The 21,465-nt window shown below is 51.5% G+C and overlaps 1 protein-coding gene across 4 annotated transcripts in view; it reads left to right on the top strand.

Moving 5' to 3' along the window:
* The window catches only part of RAPGEF1 (Rap guanine nucleotide exchange factor 1), a 134,306-nt gene that overhangs the window by 43,074 nt on the left and 69,767 nt on the right, over positions 1–21,465 (top strand). The window contains exon 1 of one of the 4 annotated variants that reach the window (XM_032595539.1): positions 3,644–3,943. The exons of the other annotated variants lie outside the window; for them this stretch is intronic. The gene's annotated coding sequence lies outside the window, so the exon portion shown is untranslated. Of the gene's footprint in view, positions 1–3,643; positions 3,944–21,465 lie in introns of those variants that run through there. 4 annotated transcript variants of the gene reach the window in all.

The following is a 21,465-nucleotide window of genomic DNA, read 5'->3' as shown; positions in this document are numbered from 1 at the left end:
GCTCGGTCTCTCTCTCTCTCTCTCTTTCTCTCAAAACAAAAATTAAAACATCTTAAAAAGTCCCCAGATTTTGGGTCACTTGACAAAATTGGAATATGAATGGTGGCTTAGATAAAAAGTATTGTCTCAATGTTAAATTTCCTGATGGTGATGACTGTGCTGTAGTGATATAAAAGAATATCCATATTCATAGGAAGCACTCACTGAAAAACTCCAGGGGACTCACCATGGTATGTGTGAAACTCACTCTCAAGTGGCTCAGAAAACAGCATATATGTATTGAAAGTATGTATGCGTGTGTGCGTGTGTGTGTTTCAACCCCTGCTTTTTAAGAGTTCAGAGAACATCTGGAAGGTCTTTCCTCTTAGGGCAGGGCATTTTACCGTTTGCCTTTCCTCTCTGTATACCTCCTGAAGCAAGACGGGCTGCTGAAAATGTCACGACGTAGGACCCCGTCTGATGTGGTTACTTGTGTAAGAAAGCTTCATTCTCAGGCCTTTGCTCCTTTACGACTCACAACAGCCCTTCGTGGCGGGTGCTGTTGCGTGTCTCGCTTTTGCTGAGGAGGCCGTGAAAGTCCCGTCGCAGGTTTCGGAGCCAGTTAGTGGGGAGCCGGGCCCGACTGCAGGTGGGACCCGGAGGCCTGTGCCTGAAGGCTGCCACAGAACGTCACCCCAGGGGCGCTCTTCCCACTGCTCCCCTTCCAGAAACCGGCCCCCCCAGGAAAGCGGCCGAACTACGAACACGACGCTGGGCCTGCACCGGTCTGCCTTCCGTGGGGGGCATCAGGTCACGGCCCCGGGGAGCCTGTAGGCCTTCGGTCCCTGTCGCGTCCTGCCGGTGAGTCCACAGGTGGCCCCTGCGGTCGTTTCTGTGGTCCCGACGAGGTGTTGCCAGGAGGTGCCCCGCGGGCGGCCGCAGAGGGGGGCCCGGTGGTGGTTCACCCGAGTGCGTGGAGGACGGGGCCTGTTCTTGTGCGCGTCCTCCCGGAAGTCGGCCTCAGCTGCCGCGGGGGTGGCACCTGGGGACGTTTGCCACCTCTCCTGCATACGGCTGGCTGCCCGCGCGCCCCCTTCTGTGAGCGTCGAGGGCCCATTTTGGCCTCTTCCTGGAGTGTCAGTGGGGGGGCCCTTCTTCCAGCACTCGGGCCGTCGGACAGCGGCGCTCTCGTTCACCCGGTTCTGCCTGTGACGCGTCTGCGAGCTGAGGAATTCCTGACTCTAGATTGGCCGTGAGCCTGCTGGTCCGTTTTGTCCAGCCCTTCTAGACCCTCTCTAGACTGCCCTTCTAGACCTTCTCCGGTTTTCCTCCTAAAAAGCTGGCGAGGTGGGACCACCGCACCTGCAGCCTCCCTGTGTAATCTTGGCTGCCTGACTGAATGTTGAGTTCTTCGAAGACAGATTCCCTGGAGAGGACGAGGCTCCTGGCTCTCCTCCCCCAGACCCCCCACCTGGCCCCAGCGGACCCCCCACCTGGCCCCAGCGTGCGGCTGCCTCCAGGGGAGCTGTTGGATCCCTCGGGCTTTCTCCTGCGCCCTGAGGCAGGAGTGTTCTCCATCCCTGTGGGGTGCAGAGCCTCAGGGCGAAGTCATCCGCTCTGACCACACTGAGCGTTAGCCTCAGATCTCAGTGTTGATGTGACCAACATCTCACTTTTGCCAAGAATAGGTGGGGAAAACCCCTGTTTCCATTAGTTCTTTAAGGGTTATTTCTGTGTTAACCTGGAGCCCCGGAAAACAACAGACGGGACTGTATTAATAATTGGGATTCCCTAAGAAATGTATCCACAAATACAAAGTTCTTGGGCTATTGAATTTTTTAATGGAGAGCAAATATTAAGTGGCTATTTGAAGAACATTTTAGATCATGTAAAGTTTTGTGTTGTGTTTTGTTTTTTTTTTTTTTTTGAGAGAGGGCATGCAAGTGATCACACGTGAGCAGGAGGAACGGTGGGGGAGGGGGGGAAGCAGGGAGAGAGAGGGAGAAAGAGAATCTCAAGCAGGCTCTGTGCTGTCAGCTCAGAGCACAACTCGGGGCTCAATCTCACAACCCTCGAAATCCTGACATGAGCCGAAATCGAGAGTTGGACGCTTAACCAGCTGAGTCACTGAGGTACCCCAAACATTGTGGATCGGTGTAAAACCAAGATTGAAGACGCAGTTCACGGTGTTACTTTACATCCCCCTAAAATTTCTGCTGGAATGTCACACCAGGAAAAGTTTTCCCTCTTCTGTTGAGTTCATATATTTTCTTTGGATGCTCAAAATTAACCCATTTGTTTACCTTTTTACCTTCACTGCTAGGAAACTTAGAGCCACACTGCCAAGGCTCAGTCACGGTAACTCTTGTGTTCTAATCTTCTGGGTCTGTTCTCTTTTAAACTCTCTTATTTGTTTTGTGTTTAGTACTGCCTAAATAAATACCTTCAGCCAGGGGGAGAATTGCTTTGTAACTTTGCACACAGTTTGTAACTTTGTAACAGTTCTGTGGTTTGCTTTGACCCTGCTTCTGGGTAGAAGAAGCAGCTGTGTGTTATGTTAATTATTAGGCCTATGTTTTAACTAATGTAGAAAAGAGTTTGTTGACCTGTGCGCAGGGTGAGGACTCCGATGTCAGCTTCTACCCAGAAGTCAAACCCCATGATATAATTTTGATTGAGGAGAATTTTGTTCTGCCCAAGACTGAACTTGGGGGTCTGGTACAGACCAAAGACGTCTGCAGTGAGTGTTAATGACTGACTGTAGGAGCTGGGCCACTTGTCTGCCTTCTGGCTGTGTTTCCTTTGCCCTCCTTGGTCACTGGACGGAGGGGAGAGGAGGAAAACTCTTGGCAGATGCTTTTATTTTAGCAGGACCCCTAGGCGAGTCGGAGGAAGCTAATTTTAGTTCCATTTTTAAAGTTAAGGTAGTCTAGCTGCGTCTTTCCTCTTAGGGTAGAGTGTTTTAGCTTTTGTTTTTGCTTTTGCATTTCCTGTGTATACCTCCTGAAGCAAAATGGACTGCTAAAAATGTCACTTAGTGTTTTATTTTGTGCCTAGAATAACATTCAAGACTTGTGAGCCCCGTGAGTCACTGAAACAGTTTTAGGAGAAAAGAAATGTCTGTGCTATTCTGTATTTCCCTCTAGAGATTTTCCGGTTGATTTTGTGTACTTATTTTAATTGGACATACCTAATCTATTTCTTTCATCAGTAGCAATATAATAACATTTTATTGGCTGGCGCTTTGCATGCCTCCTTGTGGACTGAATACCTTGTTTATAAAGGCACAGTACATCTTGTAGGAAGACCGTGGATAGAGAGGAAAGTGGCTGGAAGGTACAGTCGCGCTCCTTATCCAGCGGCCAACTAGCAGACAAGCTTTGTACGCATCCGTCGTCATTAGACCTTACACGTGTGCCCGTCACGGTGGACTTGGGTTTGAGCCAGTGTCTGGCATGCTGTAGACCCTTTCCATTGTTGGGTAAATGAAGTCAGTAGCAATACAGGTGGGGAAAAGTCCAAGAAAGATGGTTTTATAAAGCAAACTAAGTAGGGAAATCAGCTAGGCCAGTGGGGCTCAGACCCCGCGTGTGTCAAAATCACCCGGAGGGCTCCCGAAAGTGGGTTGCTGGGCCCCACCCCCAGAGCTTCTGGTGCAGTGGGGGTGGCGCGGGGCCCCAGAGATTGCACTTCTGACCACGTCGTGGGTGAGGCTGCTGTTGCTGCTGGTGGTTCATCACCACACTTTGAGAACCACTCATGTAGGCTTATGACGAGGAAAGAGGCTCGGAGAAATTGTGCTCGGCCTCGTTGACAAAACCATTTAGTGGCAGAACTGATGCGAAAAGCCGGCCTCCCACTTCCTGACTTCCAGGAGAGAGAAATGTTCCCTGATGTCCCTAAGTGGGCAAACTGCCATGATGTGACCACATGCCCTAGTGCCTTTCTTGGGATTTAGTCCCAGGTAAGTGACAACTTTGGGAGAGGACAAGAGGTGTTGTTACAGATACTCGTTAGCCCTGCAGACAACGTGCCCTGTCCCAGCTGCCCATTTGTGACCAGATGGCATCCACCACCCATCGAAGGAGGTGGTTTGTTTGGAAGCCGGTTAGTCCTCTGAGGTCCCTTGACCCTCCTGGAGGTCTGAGCACGGCCCTCGTGCTTGGTCGGCTGTGGATGGGACAGGGTCTCGGGGGGAAGCCGGACAGCTACGCGGGTGGTTGCCGTGCAGCATGGAGGCGCTAAGGTTGGGGTGGAGGGGCACTTTGGACAGCCCCCTGGGGCCCGCCTCATGGCCCTTCTCCACTTCCTCTGGGTGAGATGACGAATCCGATGGGCAGGCAGGCTCGAGCAGAGGCTGTTGGGTTTGGGCACAAGGAGCTTATTGTAGGCGTTTCCTGCTCACGCTTCTCTCTTTCATTTCCCGCCCTTTGTATGCACCGTCACTGGTCACCCTGGCGCCACTGTCCCCCCCCCCCGACACTCGTCCCTGTGACACTTAAGACACTTGAATGTCACGATGAGTCACAGTGAGCAGAGTCTGAGTGCAGGCGGGTTCCCGAGCGCTGTGTAACTTTTGGCCTCATTATCCTCTCTGAGCCTTAGTTTCCTCGTCTGTGGAATGGCCGTTGAGATCATGTGTGCCTGTCAGGGCCGGCACGGTAAGTGCTCAGTGAATCACGGCTGTTTTAAGGAGAGCGCGGACTGGACCAGGCTGGATTGTGGGCAGTGCTTGACTAACACGTGCCTTCAGTGGCCCCTTCCCTGCACTTCGTGGTCTCTGTCAGTGTCGGGACGGCGCCCGCACACTTGGGTTTTGCCTTAGCGTGCAGGGAGTTCGCTGTGTCTCAGCATCTCGGGTGAAGGGCCTTGTTGAGAGGAGTAGGGCTCCAGGGCGCTGTGCTGTCACCCTGCGGGCAGCATGTTTCGACCGTGAACTGAGCCGTCCTGCCAGCCAGTGGAGCCCCCGGTGCTCGTCACCCGCTGTAGGGTGTGCTTCCCGGCGTGGGGAGGCCGGAGGCCCGCCCTCCTGGACCCAGCAGCCTGCCCCTGCCTGGCCCCGCTGGCCCCGCTCCCTCTCGCCACTCCCTCCCTCTGCTGTACTGACCAGGTCTCCCGATTCACCTTGGCCCTGCTGGCCCAGGGCCTTCCCAACATGCTCCTCCCTCTGCCAGAAGCACTTTTCCTCGGTCCACACGCCCGGCCCTCCGCACACACACTACAGAAAATAAAAACCTGGCGAATGCAGCGAGTCTTTCAGGCTCCAGTTTAGGCCGGTTTCCTTGCAGGGTCCAGGGCGGAAGATGGCTTTAGGGCACCCATCCCCGCCTTACTCCCCACCCACCCAAGTTCTGCTGGCACCCGATCCCCGTCCCGGGCTGCCTCTGGGGGCGTGCAGCCCACGGTCCGCGCACTCAGCGCTCTCGCAGTTGGGTTATGGGGCCTCGGCCCACTCGGTCGCAGTCGTGCTTGCGGGGGTTTGTGCAGGTCTCTCTTCCCCGTCCCTCCTGAGTGTCCGTGCCGCGACTGCCTGACACGCTGCGCACCGGGCACTGCGCATCAGAGGCTTGAAAAGCGCCCTGAGCCGTGTTGCCCCCGACGATCATGCTCCCCATCCTCTGCAGGGTTCCTTCCTCGCCCAAGAGGAGAGAGGGACCGTCACAGGCTCTTCCTCGGCATGGCGCCAGCTCAGACTGGACTTTGTTTACGGGGAGCCTTCTTCCCTTGGGGCCATGCGGGGGGGCCCCCCTAACCTGGGCAGGTGGGGGCAGTGTCAAGGGGCACGACCGTCACCAGACGATGTCATCAGAGGGTTCACACTTCTCCAGGCTCTGCTGTGCCTAAGCCGGCACCGTTGCATCGGTGCCTTGTGCCACACGTGGCTGCTGCCCTCAAAGGGAGAAGAAATTCCTCCCGAGCGGAGTATGGAGCTCCAGATTTCTTTGTACCTGGGGGAGAAGCCCAAGTGGGGGCCTCTCCTATTTGGGGAATGGGCCCAGGGTCAGCTGTATAGCACAGAGATAGGAGCTCTGTTTTATCAGGCGGTCTTCTTTGGGTAAGAGATCGGAATTAAAAAAAAATTTTTTTTTTTAGCATTTATTTATTTTTGAGACAGAGACAGAGCATGAACGGGGGAGGATCAGAGAGAGAGGGAGACACAGAATCCAAAGCAGGCTCCGGGCTCTGAGCTGTCAGCACAGAGCCCGATGTGGGGCTTGAACTCACGGAGTGCGAGATTATGACCTGAGCCGAAGTCGGACGCTTAACCGATTGAGCCACCCGGGCGCCCCTGGGTAAGAGATCGGAATTTTAAATTTTTTTTTTTCAACGTTTATTTATTTTTGGGACAGAGAGAGACAGAGCATGAACGGGGGAGGGGCAGAGAGAGAGGGAGACACAGAATCGGAAACAGGCTCCAGGCCCTGAGCCATCAGCCCAGAGCCTGACGCGGGGCTCGAACTCACGGACCGCGAGATCGTGACCTGGCCGAAGTCGGACGCTTAACCGATTGAGCCACCCGGGCGCCCCTGGGTAAGAGGTCGGAATTTTAAAGCCAAACAGTGCTTCAGTAGATTGGACAGAAGAGGTAGCCAATTTGAGATTTCAGAACTGGGCTTTCCACGGATGGTTTGGGTTTCCTGCCCACAGAAACGAAATGTTGAAGTTAAAGCGGCACCACGTTCTTAGCAGCCGGGCTTTAACCAAGCTTCAGGACACGTGAGGTTCTGTGCTAATGTTTTTGTTTTGATGAAAAGTTTAGAAACACTACTCTCAGCCTCCACCACAAAGAATACAAAAATGTTATTGTAAAGAAATTAAATATATTTCAATTCCTGCTTCGTGGTCATACTTCAATTTGTAAAGAGAGTTGGAACCCAAAACGCTTTAAAAGGTGACCTTCAAAAATGTGCCAAATCTTCTGCAGTGTAGACCCATGTACAGATTCAGTCCACTGATTTTCACGCATTTTTTCAAACATCCAGTAGCTTTTGGGAAGCTGCGTATTTTCATTATTAAGACGCCCTCAGTTCTGAGGACGTTGTGGCCGGCAGACCAGTTGCAGAACAAAAACTGAAAACTGTCTGCGGGAGGTTGAAGGCAGCAGGGTGAGTTCACTATGGGCCCAGGCTTCCTGGAAGAAAATGAAGCGACATGTTTTTCTCCATGGGCACTTGGTGGCTCTCAGAAAGTTCTGGTTGAACGCCCTGGGACTGTCCGCTGCCATCCCCTTCTTCCTAAGGAATGGTTTGACAAACCCCACCCAGACCGCGCCATAAGAACATCCTGCTTCCTGTCAGATCTGGGGTACCTGTGCTTGGGGATGCTGGATCCCTAGCACATTCCTTTCTTTCCCAGCTGGCTTTGTTTTCCTGTGTAGAAAATTCCGAGTTCTCCATCTTAAATGTAAAAATGTGGTTATCATCTTAGAACGTGTTCTAAGGGCTTCGAAGATACTTTTGTTTTCCACTAAGAAAACCGTTCATTCGTGGGTTGGGGTGAGTGTGGGATGAGGACCCATCCTCCTGCCTCGGGGCCACCTCCTGAGCAGTCAGGCTGGGCCCTAGGCCTAGCAGGGTGCCGGCTCTTCACCGAGTCCTAATTCTGGACCCTCTGACACAGCCCCTCCGCTTGTAGCCTCTGTGCGTTTTGTCCAGGTTGGTTTCTTCTGATTGCAGATGTGAACGCGTGTAGTTTTGTGTGTGCTTTTGATAGACGCCTTGTCATTGACCCACTTGTCTACGTTCGTGAGAACCACTGCCTTAGAGCAATTACTGGAGGGAAGACCCACTTTTTTTCCAGCACAGAGTAGATGCTAAACAAACATTGTAGCCTGATATGCGCAAGGATACACAGGGCAGGAGAGCAATCGTGACCACTCTGGTCCCCCACTTCTGGTGAATGTTGTTGTCCTGAGCACGTGCGCACAGTCAGTCTGCGGGAAATATCTACTGACTTACCTGTGCTCTGAGCCTTGTACTAAAGACACCTGTTTTAGCCCGATTTCCTGGCTTGGAGTGGCTGGTTGGTTGGAATTTGGTGACGGGGACGAGTAGTCACCCCTCCCCCCCAGCCCCATGGCTGTGCCAGTGCAGGCCTGTTCTAGGCACAACGTCTACATTACCTGTCTCCCTGTCAGAAGGGGCTTGTCCCAAAGAACGTTGTTGTTGTTGTTGTTGTTGTTGTTGTTGTTGTTGTTTTAATGTTTGTTTATTTTGGGGGGGGGCAGACTGCAAGTGGGGGAGGGGCAGAGAGAGAGAAAGACAGGGAATTCGAAGCAGGCTCCAGGCTCTGAGCTGTCAGCACAGAGCCCGATGTGGGGTTCAAACTAATGAACCGTGAGATCATGACCGGAGCTGAAGTCAGAAGCCTAACCGATTGAGCCACCCAGGCGTGCCCCCCAAAGAATGTTTTGATGGGAGATGAGAACTTCTCTGTCATAGTCAAAGGATGTACCTGCCTGTCACTTTGGCTCTGCTGAGTTTGCAGAGTCCCCCCATCTCCCGCTCAAGATTTGGAATTTCTTGGCAGTTTACCTCTTTCTGCTAGATCTTTATTCTAGATCTTTATTCCCCTGGAGGACTAGTTAAAGCCCAGATTCCTGGGTGCCTCCCCTAGAGACCTTGATTCGTTAGGTCTGGGTTGGGGTGGAGAGCTGGTATCCCAACCGGCTCCAGGCCACGGTGCTGCCGTTAACCACCCAGACCCTTCACTCTTGCTGGGGGAAGGATTAAGACACTGTTTGGTCCTAGAACTAGCTTGTAGGGTTACAAAGCAAAATGGAGTTTAGATGTTTTAGATTTTTGATACACTTCGTGTACTTGATCACAGCATTTCTTGCTGTGGTTTGTGGTCAGAAAAGGTCGGAAGGCTACGGAGCGCTTCTGCCTTAGAAATGGCCCACCTGCTGGTGCTGTGCCCGGGCCCGATCGTCGGTTCCAGAGCCAGGGCGGGAAGCTCAACCGGGGCCCGGGTGACTCGGGAGAGGGCTGTGCCGCAGTCTCGGTTGCCCCTGCAGGACCCCTGACCTCATCGTGTGAGGCGGCTTCTCCACCCCACTCTCCCCGCCGAGAACGTTCTTCAGCGTTTCAAGCTGGTTGTGATGGAAATAAGTTTCATGAAATGCTATTTAGCCTCACTACCTTAGTGCCCTCTGACCGTTTCCATTCTGTTTCGTGTCTTAATCCCTGGAATCGGTTTGGGGACCTGCTAATGGGTCGTGACTTGGCGTGAACGTGAGCAGGAGCCGCGACTCCCTCGGTTCTGTCTCTCAGAGAGGCCTCTCTCACCCAGGGCGACCCCGTCCCTTCGCATTTGTCATGGTCCTACCCCATCATGTCTGCTCGGCTTACACAGCTTTAGGGCTTTCTTCACGAACTTTTCCTGTGTCTTTCAGGAAGTAAACCCTTCGTTTCTTTAGCACTTGACTTGCTTGCTCTGCTGTGTACTGGGGCTCTGCGTGGATGGCTTTACCTCTCTGTTAGCTTCTACACCACTTGAGGGCAGAGCCTACGTTCCCGTTCAACCACGGTCCAGACCAGACTTTCTGCGGCACCGAACGCCCAGCATGTGGCTGGTGGAAGGAGCTGAGCCAAGTTGTGCGCCACTGTGTGGATGGCCACAGGGCCCGAATTTGGTGGTTTTTTTTGCTTGTTCACTTATTTATTTTTGAGACAGCAAGCGCGCGCACAAGTCGGGTAGGGGCAGAGAGCGAGGGAGACACAGAATCCGAGGCAGGATCCAGGCTCCGAGCTGTCAGCACAGAGCCCGACGCGGGGCTCGAACCCACAAACCTCGAGATCATGACTTGAGCCAAAGTCAGACACTTCACCGACTGAGCCACCCAGGAGTCCCTGAATTTGGTATTTAACCTTGTTTCAGTGGGAAAGTGCATCCTGACTCCAAACCGCTGACTTTGAGAAGATAAGTCTCTGCCTCCTTCCTTCTTCCCTGTGTGGCCTGTGCCTGTCCTTCCTCCTGGCATGCTGAGACGGGGCCTCAGACAAGCTGCAGGAGGCTGCCTCCTGTGGAAAGATTTGGTCCTTTAAAAAGAACTTCAGTTCCAGGGGACACAAAGAATACGTGTGCTGAGAGAGAAGATGGGAAAACGAGCTTCCTTCTGGAGAATTCTAGAATGAAGCAACTGGATTCTTCCTAAAGGCAGTCTTTGGAGTGGAGTGAGTTTCTGGAAGGTTCTGAACAAGAGAGAGTTTGGAGAGAGCGAAGGGAATGTTTTTTGGCTGAGCCTGAGACCCAGGAAGGGGCCAACCACTGAAGAACTATCTTGTAACAACACATAGTGACACCATTTTGTTACTAATCACAGACCGTAAAGGTGTAAATTCTGTGAGAACTGGGAGGCCTTTTTGACTGCGGAAAGTCCCCTTCTAATGCTTCCTAGCCAAACGGCAACTCCAGCCGTTGCTCAAATACACGTTCTTCCGCGACCCATTGTTTTTGGAGTTATTTAAAAATAGTCTCGCGTCCCATCTGTAACCCCACCTCCCAAGGTGAGAGAGCTGGCGTGTGACTTTGGCCTCTTCCCCTCAGGCCAAGAGACCGCCTGAGATTTCACCACTAAGAGTATTTTTAGCCCAGGAGCTACCACAGCAAGAAGGTCTTTGATGTGCTGCTGCTGTGAGCCATCTTGGTCTTGGACTTTTCCAGAAGAGGGTGTGGTTCGCTTTTATAGGCGGCGCTGGCCTGAAAGTCTTGCTTTCTGCTCTTGTGGCAACTTGCGCACCTGGCGATCAAAGTTGTGAACACATCTAATAAACAGTACTTGCTAGGCTTTAGTTTTCAAAAGAGGAAGAGAGAACCTACACTGAGACGTGCCGTGTAAGTCGGAAGCCGGGGGTGGGGACGGGGTGGCATGCATGGCCAAACACAGAGCCCTGTACCTCCTCTTGGGTGCTGGTTCCCTTTAAGTGGAATGCTGATACAGAGAGAATGAGAATATTCCTATAGGAGACAAGAGCCCACAAGTCTTCCCCCCCCCCACCCCCCGAGCCTGTATTCCACTTATTTGAGCCATCTTTAAAAAATTTCTTTTTGTTTACTTGAGAGAGAAGCAGAGAGACAGAGTGTAAGCAGGGAAGGGCAGAGAGAGAGAGAGAGAGAGAGAGAGAGAGAGAGAGAGAGATAGGGAGGGAGGGAAACACAGAATCTGAAACAGGCTCCAGGCTCTGAGCCATCAGCACAGAGCCCGACACAGGGCTCCAACTCGACTCTAAGCTGAAGTCGGATGCTTAACCGACTGAGCCACCCAGGCACCCCTTATTTGAGCCATTTTTAAGGGTGTTTATTCACTTGTCCCTCTACTGCGTTAGGAGACTGTGTGGCTGGTGTGTGAAACTGCAGTGGGTTCAGATCCAGGGTCTGTCACCTCACAGCCTCAGTCTCCCTACCTTAGTACCTTACCTCACTATGAGGACTAGATGAGACAGGCCTGAACACTCACTGTGTGGGACATGGGCCCAGCTATTGCCGTGTGGTTCCTCAGAGCCTAAGCAGTGCCTTGTGCACACAGAACTGATGCATTTGGCTGGAAACGAGTTGGATTGGCTATCAAGCTCTAAGCCAATGAGATTGTGGCTTTGGCTAAACCAGCATGACTTCAGATTTTAGTCTCAGAATTACGAGGGCCCTCAGAGCCTCTGGGTGGTTAGACTGTCTGTGGCTGTTAAGTGATTCACAAACGGAATAGCTGGGCATCACCAGTACTGGAGGGGGCTGTCTTTTTCTTCCTGGCCCTCCACATGTTGTTTACTTATGACACTGAAGTTGTCCCACGAGGAGGAGAGATGTCCAGGGGGCTGGTTGATACTTTTAGCCATTACTGAGGAAGGAGCCCTGGACTGGCCTGGTTCAGGATGCCTGGGTCCCAGGCTGGGGCATATCTGATCCCAAGGCCTCCACTTCCTCTGCAGGCAGACTCGGGATCCTTTCAAGTTCTCAGGCTGCGTGGAAACTGAGAGCCCACTGCTCACTGGGCACCTGCCCAGGGGTGCCACCTTGGCTGGCCACTGCTGCAGAGAGATTGGCATTGATCAGCACTTGATTCTGAATGCGTAGAGCAGAGTGGGGCTGGTTCCCCCACCACCACTGGTCTGGACTGTCACGCGGAATGAGTATTTCTTCCAGAACAGGCCCCCTGGCCACAAACGTATTTGAGAGACAGGAACAGAGGGTCAGGGTCCATGAAAAACACGCATCAAAGAACAGCTGAGAAGACCCTTTGCTCATTTTGTTTTGGAGAAAAATTCCCTGCCTCTCCTTCACCCCCGCCCCTCACTGCCCTCCACCCACGTGCCTGGGAAGCCAGACGTATGCCTTTGGAGAAGTGGTCATTTTCAGATCCCTCTGTGGTCCTCAGAGACTCGTGAAGCCTTTCCCAAGCCAGCACCTGTTTGCTGACTCGGATGCATTTCCTTGGTCCCCATGTGAAATGCCTAAGGCCCGGAGCTGTCCCTGAAAGCCCAGCCGGTCCTCCTGCCCTCGGAGCAGGCTAGGCCTTATTCAAGGCCTCTGGGCTGCAGAGCACTTTCGTGCTCCTCTCAAGCGGGGCCGTGAGCAGCTGAAAAGCCCCTGCCTTTGCCGACCAAGTCTCCATCCTGGGCCTCCTCGCTCCGTGTCATGACTGCGGGCTTTCCCGGCTCTCCGCTGCGAGATCAGGGGCTCCTCGGAGAGAGAAGCTGTATCTTGCTCCTCCCTCTTGACCCTTGCACCTTGCAGATGTCAGGCCTGTAAAGATTTATCGAACAGGTGAATGAGTGGACGAATGCGGATGCCATGTAGTGCCTGCCCTGTGCGCATCTGCTGCACCGTTTCCCGGGTGATAAGGAAGGGAAGGGACTACAGGTGACCCTTGTCCTTTGACTCTCTCCTTGCTCTGTCCAGTGAGCTCCTTCTGCAGCGTCCGAAGCTTCCAGGGCTTTGGCTCTCTGCTCTTCCTGTTGCCTGGGAAAGAAAGAAATATGCGCCTGCTGACAAACGAAAGTGGTTTTCCTCTGGAAGTCCAGAGGGTGGCCTGACAAATAATGAGCCCTCGGGGGCCCCGCGCGGGGCCAGGCACAGCTGAGGCCAGCAGAGTCCTGGTCTGCCACAGCCTCCGCTGCCCGTGAGCGCCCGTGCCCCACCGCTGTGGCCTGGCCCCAAATAAACAGGCCTTCCTGCCTCCAACTTGGGCTGCTTTGCTGGTGACATGATGCTAAAAACTATGCTCTGAGGCCGTTGAGGAGAATTGTTTGAATTCTAAACTGGCATCAGTCCTAACGCGCAAGTTCCTCTGAGGGACAGAGGCTGCTCCAAACAACTCCACCTAAGGGACAAAGGTCAGGGTGGACCCTGCTTCCTGTTGTAGCCAGGATGCTGAGTGGTGTGGCGCACTTTGGCCCCGCTTACTCTCTGCCCAGTGCTGTGGTGTGTTTACTCAGAATAAGCTTATTCCCACCCCCCGCCCGTGTCTCATTCCCTCCCCCTCCCTTCTCTCTCTCTCTCTCTCTCTCTCTCTCTCTGTCTCTCATCTCTAGAAATAAAACTCTGGAGAGGTGACTAATTCACATCTCCGGATGTCTGCAAAGTCTGTGGCTTTAAGAATCTCTAGGTCGTTTCCAAACAGTGATGGAAAAAAAGTACTTCCTTGGGAGTAGGCCGCCCTGGGGGCAGGCTGACCTTGACTTGTTCAGGGCACGTGGAAGGGCTGCAGTTGCCTTGTCTGTGACGGGGATGTGTGTGTGATTTATGGGGCGGGGGTGGAGGGGCAGTGTTGGGCCCTGTGACTTGGTTTCCTCGTCTGTCAAACGGTAACAAAAATACTTTCCTTCCAGTGTCGTGCGAGGATGGGGGATGACCTAGAACTCCCTGCACGGGGCCCGACTTCTGACGGGATGTTTAAAACAGAGGCTGCTGATTTAACCATTTGATTGGACTCCAGGGGGGAAGCAGTTCTCAACCCTGGAGGCCCCCCCCCTTCACCTTCTCTTGGGCCATCTGTCCGGTATTTGATGAAGGTTTGATAAAAGGAGTACGTCTTGGGGAGAACTCTGTGTGTGAATACATTCAGAGCCCTCTCGGATGGCTGTGGGTGAGGCGTGTGGACGTCTCAGAGGCTCCACCTTTCTCTCTGAGTGAGAAGAGAAGCTACAGGAGGGCTTTGAGCAGAGGGGCGACCTTCTACGAGGATCCGTCTGGTTACTGGCTGGAGAAGACTCTAGAGAGGCAAGGCGCTGGGGACTGTTGGAAGGGTGGCATAGTGGCTTAGGCACCAAGTGCTATGGCTTGGGTCAGGGTGTTGACGGTGCAGGTGGTTATAGTGGGGAGAGTCTGGATGTACTGTTAAGGCGGGATTCACAGAATTTGCCGAAAGACTGGATGGTACACGTGAGCGGGAGAGCAGAGTCCGGGATTCTGACCTGAGCTCTGGGAGGATGAAGCTTCCTGTTTACCAGGATGTCGTGGCAGCAGGTCTGGGAGGGAGTATGGGGAGTGCAGTTGTGGGGTTGAGCTGCCCGATCTAGACCCTCCAGAGGAGTGACCAGGAGCTCGTGTGCAGAGACAGATCGCTCAGCAGTTAAGCGGCGCCGATCTCCGTCAGCACAGGCCCCTGGGTTGTCCTCTGGTTGCTTGGCTTCCTGTGCCATCCGTATGCTGCCAGCACCCCCACGGGTACCTCCAGCCCCCATCCATCTCCTTAACTCAGACTCGCCTGTCCACCTGCCTAATTGAAGTTCCCCTGGATGTCTGCAGGGGAGGGTTCCTGTGTCCGGTGTCCCGATACAGGGCTTCTTGGCACAGGTGAGATGTGCTCAAGTGTTTGTTGAGAAGGAGTATTGTTTATTTCTCAGACTAACCTCGTGAATAGGTACTATTGCTATTATATAAAAATACACCGATTCGGTCTTGATTAAAAACAAAAGAAATTACAGAATACAGTTGTGTTTATGCTCAGTTCTTTATGTTTTATTTATTTTGAGAGACAGAGAGAGAGTGCATACAGATGAGGGGCAGAGAGAGAGAGGAGACAGAGAATCCCAACCAGGCTCCATGCTGCCAGCACAGAGCCCGACATGGGGCTCAAACTCATGAACCATGAGATCATGACCTGAGCTGAAATCAGGAGTCAGATGCTTAACCAACCGAGCCACCCAGGTGCCCCTGCGTTAAGTTCTTTAAAATTTCCATGCAGCGAACAAAAGTAGGAAACACTATCTACTGGTGATTTAAGATCATAAAAATATTTACATTTATGTAAGTTCTTTTTATTACTTTTACAAAGACGAAATAGAAACTTCCTAAGATACTCACGATGCTTCCTGGGATATTCAATGGAGAGTTATTTGGAAAGACACTCACTCTGGATTGTTCATGGTTAGATAAGTTTGTTTCAGAGAATAGGATTTCCTTAAATTTTAAATGAGCTGTTCATCTGACCCACGTGAAAATCATGTGAGCTCTTTTTTAGAAGAAGCTTAGACCCCCGTGTCTACTTTATTCCAGCGTTTCATTGATGTATACCATGAATCAGAAAAGTACACCTGGCTTTTTAAGTACTCAGCATGGAGAATTCTCACAAATCCAACACACCAGTGTAACCGGCTCTGAGCAAAATACAGCGTGTCCCTCCCTCCCTCCTGTCCCCTGCTGGTTACCCCACACCCCAGGCATCACCGCTGGCTTAACTCCTCAAATCGTAGATTAATTTTGCTGGTGTTCGTATTTGTATAAATGGAACACCATACACAGTGTCCTTCTGTGTGTGTGCCTTCTTCCTACGTTTGTAAGGTTCATCCATGTTTTTTTTTTAATTTTTATTTTTTAATGTTTATTCATTTTTGAGAGACAGAGACAGAGTGTGAGCAGGGGAGGGGCAGAGAGAGAGGGAGACACAGAATCCGAAGCAGGCTCCAGGCCCCGAGTCGTCAGCACAGAGCCCGACCATAGGGCTCGAACCCACGAACCGCGAGATCATGACCTGAGCCAAAGTCAGACATTTAACTGACTGAGCCACCCAGGCGCACCCATCCAGGTTTTTAAAAAAAATTTTTTAATGTTTATTTTTGAAGGAGAGACAGAGCACAAGCAGGGGAGGGTCAGAGAGGGAGACACAGAATCCAAAGCAAGCTCCAGTCTCCAAGCTGTCAACGCACAGAGCCCGACAGGGGCTTGAACACAAGAACAGCAAAATCATGACCCGAGCTGAAGTCAGACGCTTAGCCGACTGAGCCACCCAGGTGCTCCATAAGTAGTCTGTGTATTAGCCATTTGGATATCTTCTTTTGTGACGTGTCTGTTCAATCCGGAATCTGTTTTTAATCGTTACCAGTTATGCAGAGAGAACCAAAATGGTGCCTGTATCAGGTTTGAGCCCAAATCCGAGGTGAAGCTTGGTTTCTTCTGTAGACAGTAGGCGTAGCCTCTCTCCTGCACCCCATCCCTTCTGCCTCTGCCCCGAGCCTCACTCTTTGGCTCCGTCCCTGCTGGTCTGCACCCAGCTCAGGCGTCTGGATAGTATCTTCTCAGTTTTTCAGTGCTCATACCCGTGACCTGACCATTCCATTTCTAGGTCTGTCTCATTATACAGGCACCCAGAAAGGTACGCCTGAGAGTGCCCATCAACGCGGCATTGATTGAATAGCAGAAGTTAGAAACCGTCCGCCAGGAGACTGGGCACAGAGGTTTCAGCAGAACGTCTTTCAACCATGAACTGTGTTTGCATGAAAAAATGCCCACAGAAGTTGAAAAATACTTCATCTCTGCCATATGTGGAGTTATGAGGGATTTTCACCTTCCGTGTTAGATATTTTTGCAGTGCTTGGATTTTTATCACAAGGTTGTTTCACTTTTTGTTGCTGGAAAAAAAAGAAAAGAAAAGCGAGCTACTTACTCGTCCCAGCAGCACCAAGTCGTCCGTCCACTGCCAGAGCGAACGGGTCGCATGAACAGATTTCTCGGGTCGGAAGAGGCCTTGCTGTTGCGAAACCCCAAATGCTAATTTTCCCTCTGCTTTAACACGAATAGTTCTGTATTAAGTAAGACAGAGGATCTTTTAATATGGAAATTGTTGGAAAAAGATGAAACGTCAGGTTGCTTTCCGTTCTAGGCCGTGGCTATTTTTAGCTAAGTGTTGGCAGAGGCTTGGTGATGTTATCAAGTAACAGTAATGGCTTCCATTTATTGAGCATTCGCTGTGTGTCAGGTCCTTGGCGAAATGCTTGACACACGGGGTTATGTTTAATCCTCACCGCAGCCCAAGGAGGTAGGCCCCGAGGTTATGCTTTTCCATAGGCGAGGAACGTGCAGCTCAGAGAGGTACAGACTTTGCCCCTGTGTACGGCCGAGCTCCGGGTAAAGCCCACGTGCTGGCTGCCGTGCCCACAGCCTGGACTCTTGTCTCTATCTTTCCATTAGTCTGTAAACGTTTAAATAAGTAACAGTCTGAAATCCTAGGTTTGAAAAGGTTTTTCCTAGGGGCACCGGCGTGGCCCGGTTGGTTCAGTGTCCAACTCTTAATGTTGGCCTGAGTCATGATCACACGATTCCATGGGTTCGAGCCCTGCGTCGCGCTCTGCACTGACAGAACCTGCTTGGGATTCCGTCTCTGCCTCTCTGTGCCCCTCTCCCGCTCGCGCTCTCTCTGTCTCTCTCAAAATAAATAACTTCAGGGAAAAAAAAGTTCTTCCTGATGTCCTCATGCCACTTCTCCCCTGGGGTTACCCTTTTTACACGTTTGGAAAATGGGGCAGTATGGGTTGGGTAGACAGCATTCGGATGGAACTCGTGTAAGTGGACAAAGGTGCCACAATTCTGTGCCCAGTACGCTGTAAGTAACAAGAAACTGGTGGCCACGGTGTTTCTCAAGACTAGCTGTAATAATTTTGGAACTGCCTCGAAGTGTTACCCACCGTGACCCTGACTTTGTGGTCCCGTGGTTGATATTTGGAGACTGCCCTTATCCAGAGCGAAGTTAAGCCCTGACAGAAACCACTGCTAAGTTGGGATCCCAGCTGCTACAAGTGACATTTGAAAGGCCGGTTGATGGGTACATTTGTCAGCCACAGGCAGAGACCGCTGTCGGGCTTGGCCGGGGGGCACATTGAAAATCTAAGACTGAAACCTCGATACCTGGCCGACGACTCAGGAAGAAAGTGGTGTGGCTTTGGGGGTTTGGGGGTTTTTTTGCGATTTGGTTCTGTGAACAGGCTACGTGCCTCTCTTCCAGTCTGTCTTTCCTCTCTGGGTAGAGAAGGACCTTCGTCTGACCGCTGGGTCTGCATCCTGAGATGGTTGCCCCAGAAAGTGCCTGCTCTCCGTAACCTTGTAGCCATTTATACAGACTTGTGAGGCCCTGTAAGCCACCCTCTCTCTGGAAGAAATGACTAGCAGATTAGTCATTGGGAGTTCCTGACCTTCCGTGGTGTAAATGCCACACTGAGCAGTGGTCGGGCGCTTTGTTTTCTTAAGTTCTGTCGATAACCTTTGAAGTTGCTCTCACAGATTTGGTAGACCACAATAAGATAGCAGTTTATGACATTTCTTCTGTGAAGGAGGGATTTTGTTTCCCTCGGTTAGGTATGGCCATAAAGACAGTGTACCAGTCAGGCTGTGCCAGGTGTTGGTGGGGAGGGGATGTAGAACAACTGGGATCTTGATAGTAGAATTGCAAAGTGGCGTGGCCATTTTGGAAAATCATTTGGCAAAATCCATAAAATTAGGGGCGCCTGGGTGGCTCAGTCGGTTAAGCATCCGACTTCGGCTCAGGTCATGATCTCACGGTTTGTGAGTTCGAGCCCCATGTTGGGGGTGCCCAGAGCCTAGAGCCTGCTGAGAATTCTGTCTCCCTCTCTCTCTCCCTCTCCCCTGCTCAAGCTCTGTCTCTCTCTTTCAAAAAGAAACATTAAAAAAAAATTTTTTTTAATCCATAAAATTAAATATATATACTCTATAGCTAAGCAGTTCTATTCATAGAAAGCCCTTGCATGTGTTCCGGGAGACACGTATGGGAGTGTTCATGGCAGTGTTGTTTATAGAAGCTGGAAACATGCCAGCGTCCCCTGGGATCATGGAATATATGGAATTTCACAGCACTGAAAACGAGAGCACTTCCATACACTTCAGCACGGTTGAACGTCAGACCTACTACTGAGTGAAAAAGCAAGAACGTGAGAATGTTTACAGCATATTTCCATTTATGTAAGCGTCACAAACCTGTAAATTAAACTATGCTTATAGATATAAACTGTCACAAATGGTTAAGGGCTGATGAGCACAAAAATCAGAATCGCGGTTACCCGTTGTTGGGAAGAGAGATGTGATCACGAAGGGACGTGAGGTGGCATCAGTGGACCTGATAACTTTCCGCCTCTAGAGCCACGCTGTCCAATCCAGCAGCCTCCAGCCACATTTCCGGTACTCAGTAGACACGCAAGGCCTGTCACGTTGGATGGTGCAGATACAGAACATTTCCATCATGGCTGAAAGTTCTGATGGGCTAGCTTGGTGGATGCATGTATTTAATTTAATTCTAAGTTGTGTGTGTGTGTGTGTGTGTGTATTTATATTTATGAAATCTTTCAAAATTTTGTTTTAATTTCAGTAGTAGAAAATCTCTAAAAACATACACACAGAATCTGAATCTGAATGTGTACCTTTCTAAGTGAAAAGCCAGGGAATGATAAGGGAGCAGTCAATAAAGCTACCGGAGAGCCCCGTACTGTGGGAGCATCTCTTTGCCATTGACCTCTACTCCAGATGATTGATACACTTGAGCGACCCAAGAAAAGGAGCAGGAAGGGTGTGTGTGGGGGGGGGGGGGGGGGTGCTGTTGGTGAAATTACCGACACAGCTGCCCCCTGTTGCTTCCTTCTGCCTGCTGTCACTGCTTGTGGTGCTTTATCAACACTCAGACACAGTCGGAGCAACCTGCATCTAAGTCACCTGAAATCTATGCTGCCGACCCGGCGTTGCAAGGAAAAGATGACAGGCAGCCTCTGAGTGAAAATCTGTCCTAGTTAGTGCTGTCTTCTGTTTCCAGGGGTGACGAGGTTCGTTATCATTAGGAAGAACCTGCTTTCTCCACTTGATTTAACACCGTGTGTGCGAAAGGTAGCTGTTTCGAGGCTCTGAAATACTCCCAGGAGAGAGATTTATTGGTAGATGTAGTTCGTTCTTTAAATGCTGACGTGGATTCCCAGCCGTGCCCCGAGACAGACTAGAATTTCAGGCTGAGGTAGAGAGTGCTGTAATATACTTCCTGCGTTCAGTTTGCTCTCAGGTTGGGGGTGCCCTTCGTTGGCCCTTGGGTCATGACCAGGGCTGGCTCTGCAAGTGCAGGAACCAGAGAGGTCTTCTGGGGAGCCGTCCGTGCCCTGCTGGCACATCCCAGTTCCGCCCTCGTCACGATGGCGGAGATGTGAATCTGGCTTGTCCGTAGAGCAACTCGGGGCGGCAGACAGGCACAGGCAGAAGTTGGTTCCCCATGCCAGGCCTCTGAAGGTCTCTGACCACGGAAGCAAACCAAAGAAACCGTGCATCCTGCCTAGACTTCCTCATTTGTGTCTGCTTTTCTGGCCCTGCTTTCAGTCTTAGTTGCTCCGATGGAAGTCGTAAGGATTAGTACACTGCTCTAACATCCCATCTGGCTCGGGAACCTGCCTGGTCAGAGCTATGCCTGCAGGGACACGAGGGCCGAGGAGACACGTGAAACCACAGAGCAGGACAGATTACGGATAAAAGCCCGCTTGAGGCTTCGGGTCGGTGCAAAGGAAGAGGAGGAAGACTGTAAGGCCCACGGTCACCTAGGGTCGTGAGTTAAAAGTTCACTGCTACAGAATCGCCTGATAAAGATCTGTAAGCAGTTGGGAGGTAAGAATTCAGAGTTTGATCAGCCTTGCTACCCATCCAAATCCTATAGTTAGTTTGGCTAGCTACCTGCATTGAGGTACCATGTGCCTGGCACTTGGATAAGCACCTCATTGCGTTACCCACAGGCAGCGTCTCATTTATCCTACATCACGTCAGCCATCCTAAGAACAGTGTTACCGGGGCACCTGGGTGGCTCAGTCGGTTAAGCGTCCAACTTCGGCTCAGGTCATGATCTCACAGTTCGTGGGTTCGAGCCCCATGAAGGCTCTGTGCTGACAGCTCAGGACCTGGAGCCTGCTTCAGATTCTGTGTCTCCCCCCCTCCCGCCCACCGCCCTGACCCTCCCCTACTGTGCATGCGTGCACGTGTGCGCGCGCGCTCTCTCTCTCTCTCTCAAAAATAAATAAACTTAAAAAACAAAAACCAAAAACAATGTTACCAGCCCCATTTTCCAGACAAACTTCAGACTTGGAGAGGTGACTTTGAAGTATTTTAACCCAAACAGTCCGACTACAGAGCTCACCCTTTTTTTTTTTTATTTTTTTTTATTTTTTTTTTCAACGTTTATTTATTTTTGGGACAGAGAGAGACAGAGCATGAACGGGGGAGGGGCAGAGAGAGAGGGAG

This window comes from Lynx canadensis, chromosome D4 (assembly GCF_007474595.2).
Source record: "Lynx canadensis isolate LIC74 chromosome D4, mLynCan4.pri.v2, whole genome shotgun sequence".
NCBI lineage: Eukaryota > Metazoa > Chordata > Mammalia > Carnivora > Felidae > Lynx > Lynx canadensis.
The sequence above is the reverse complement of the archived record's forward strand: the minus strand, read 5'-3'. Positions and strand labels throughout refer to the sequence as shown.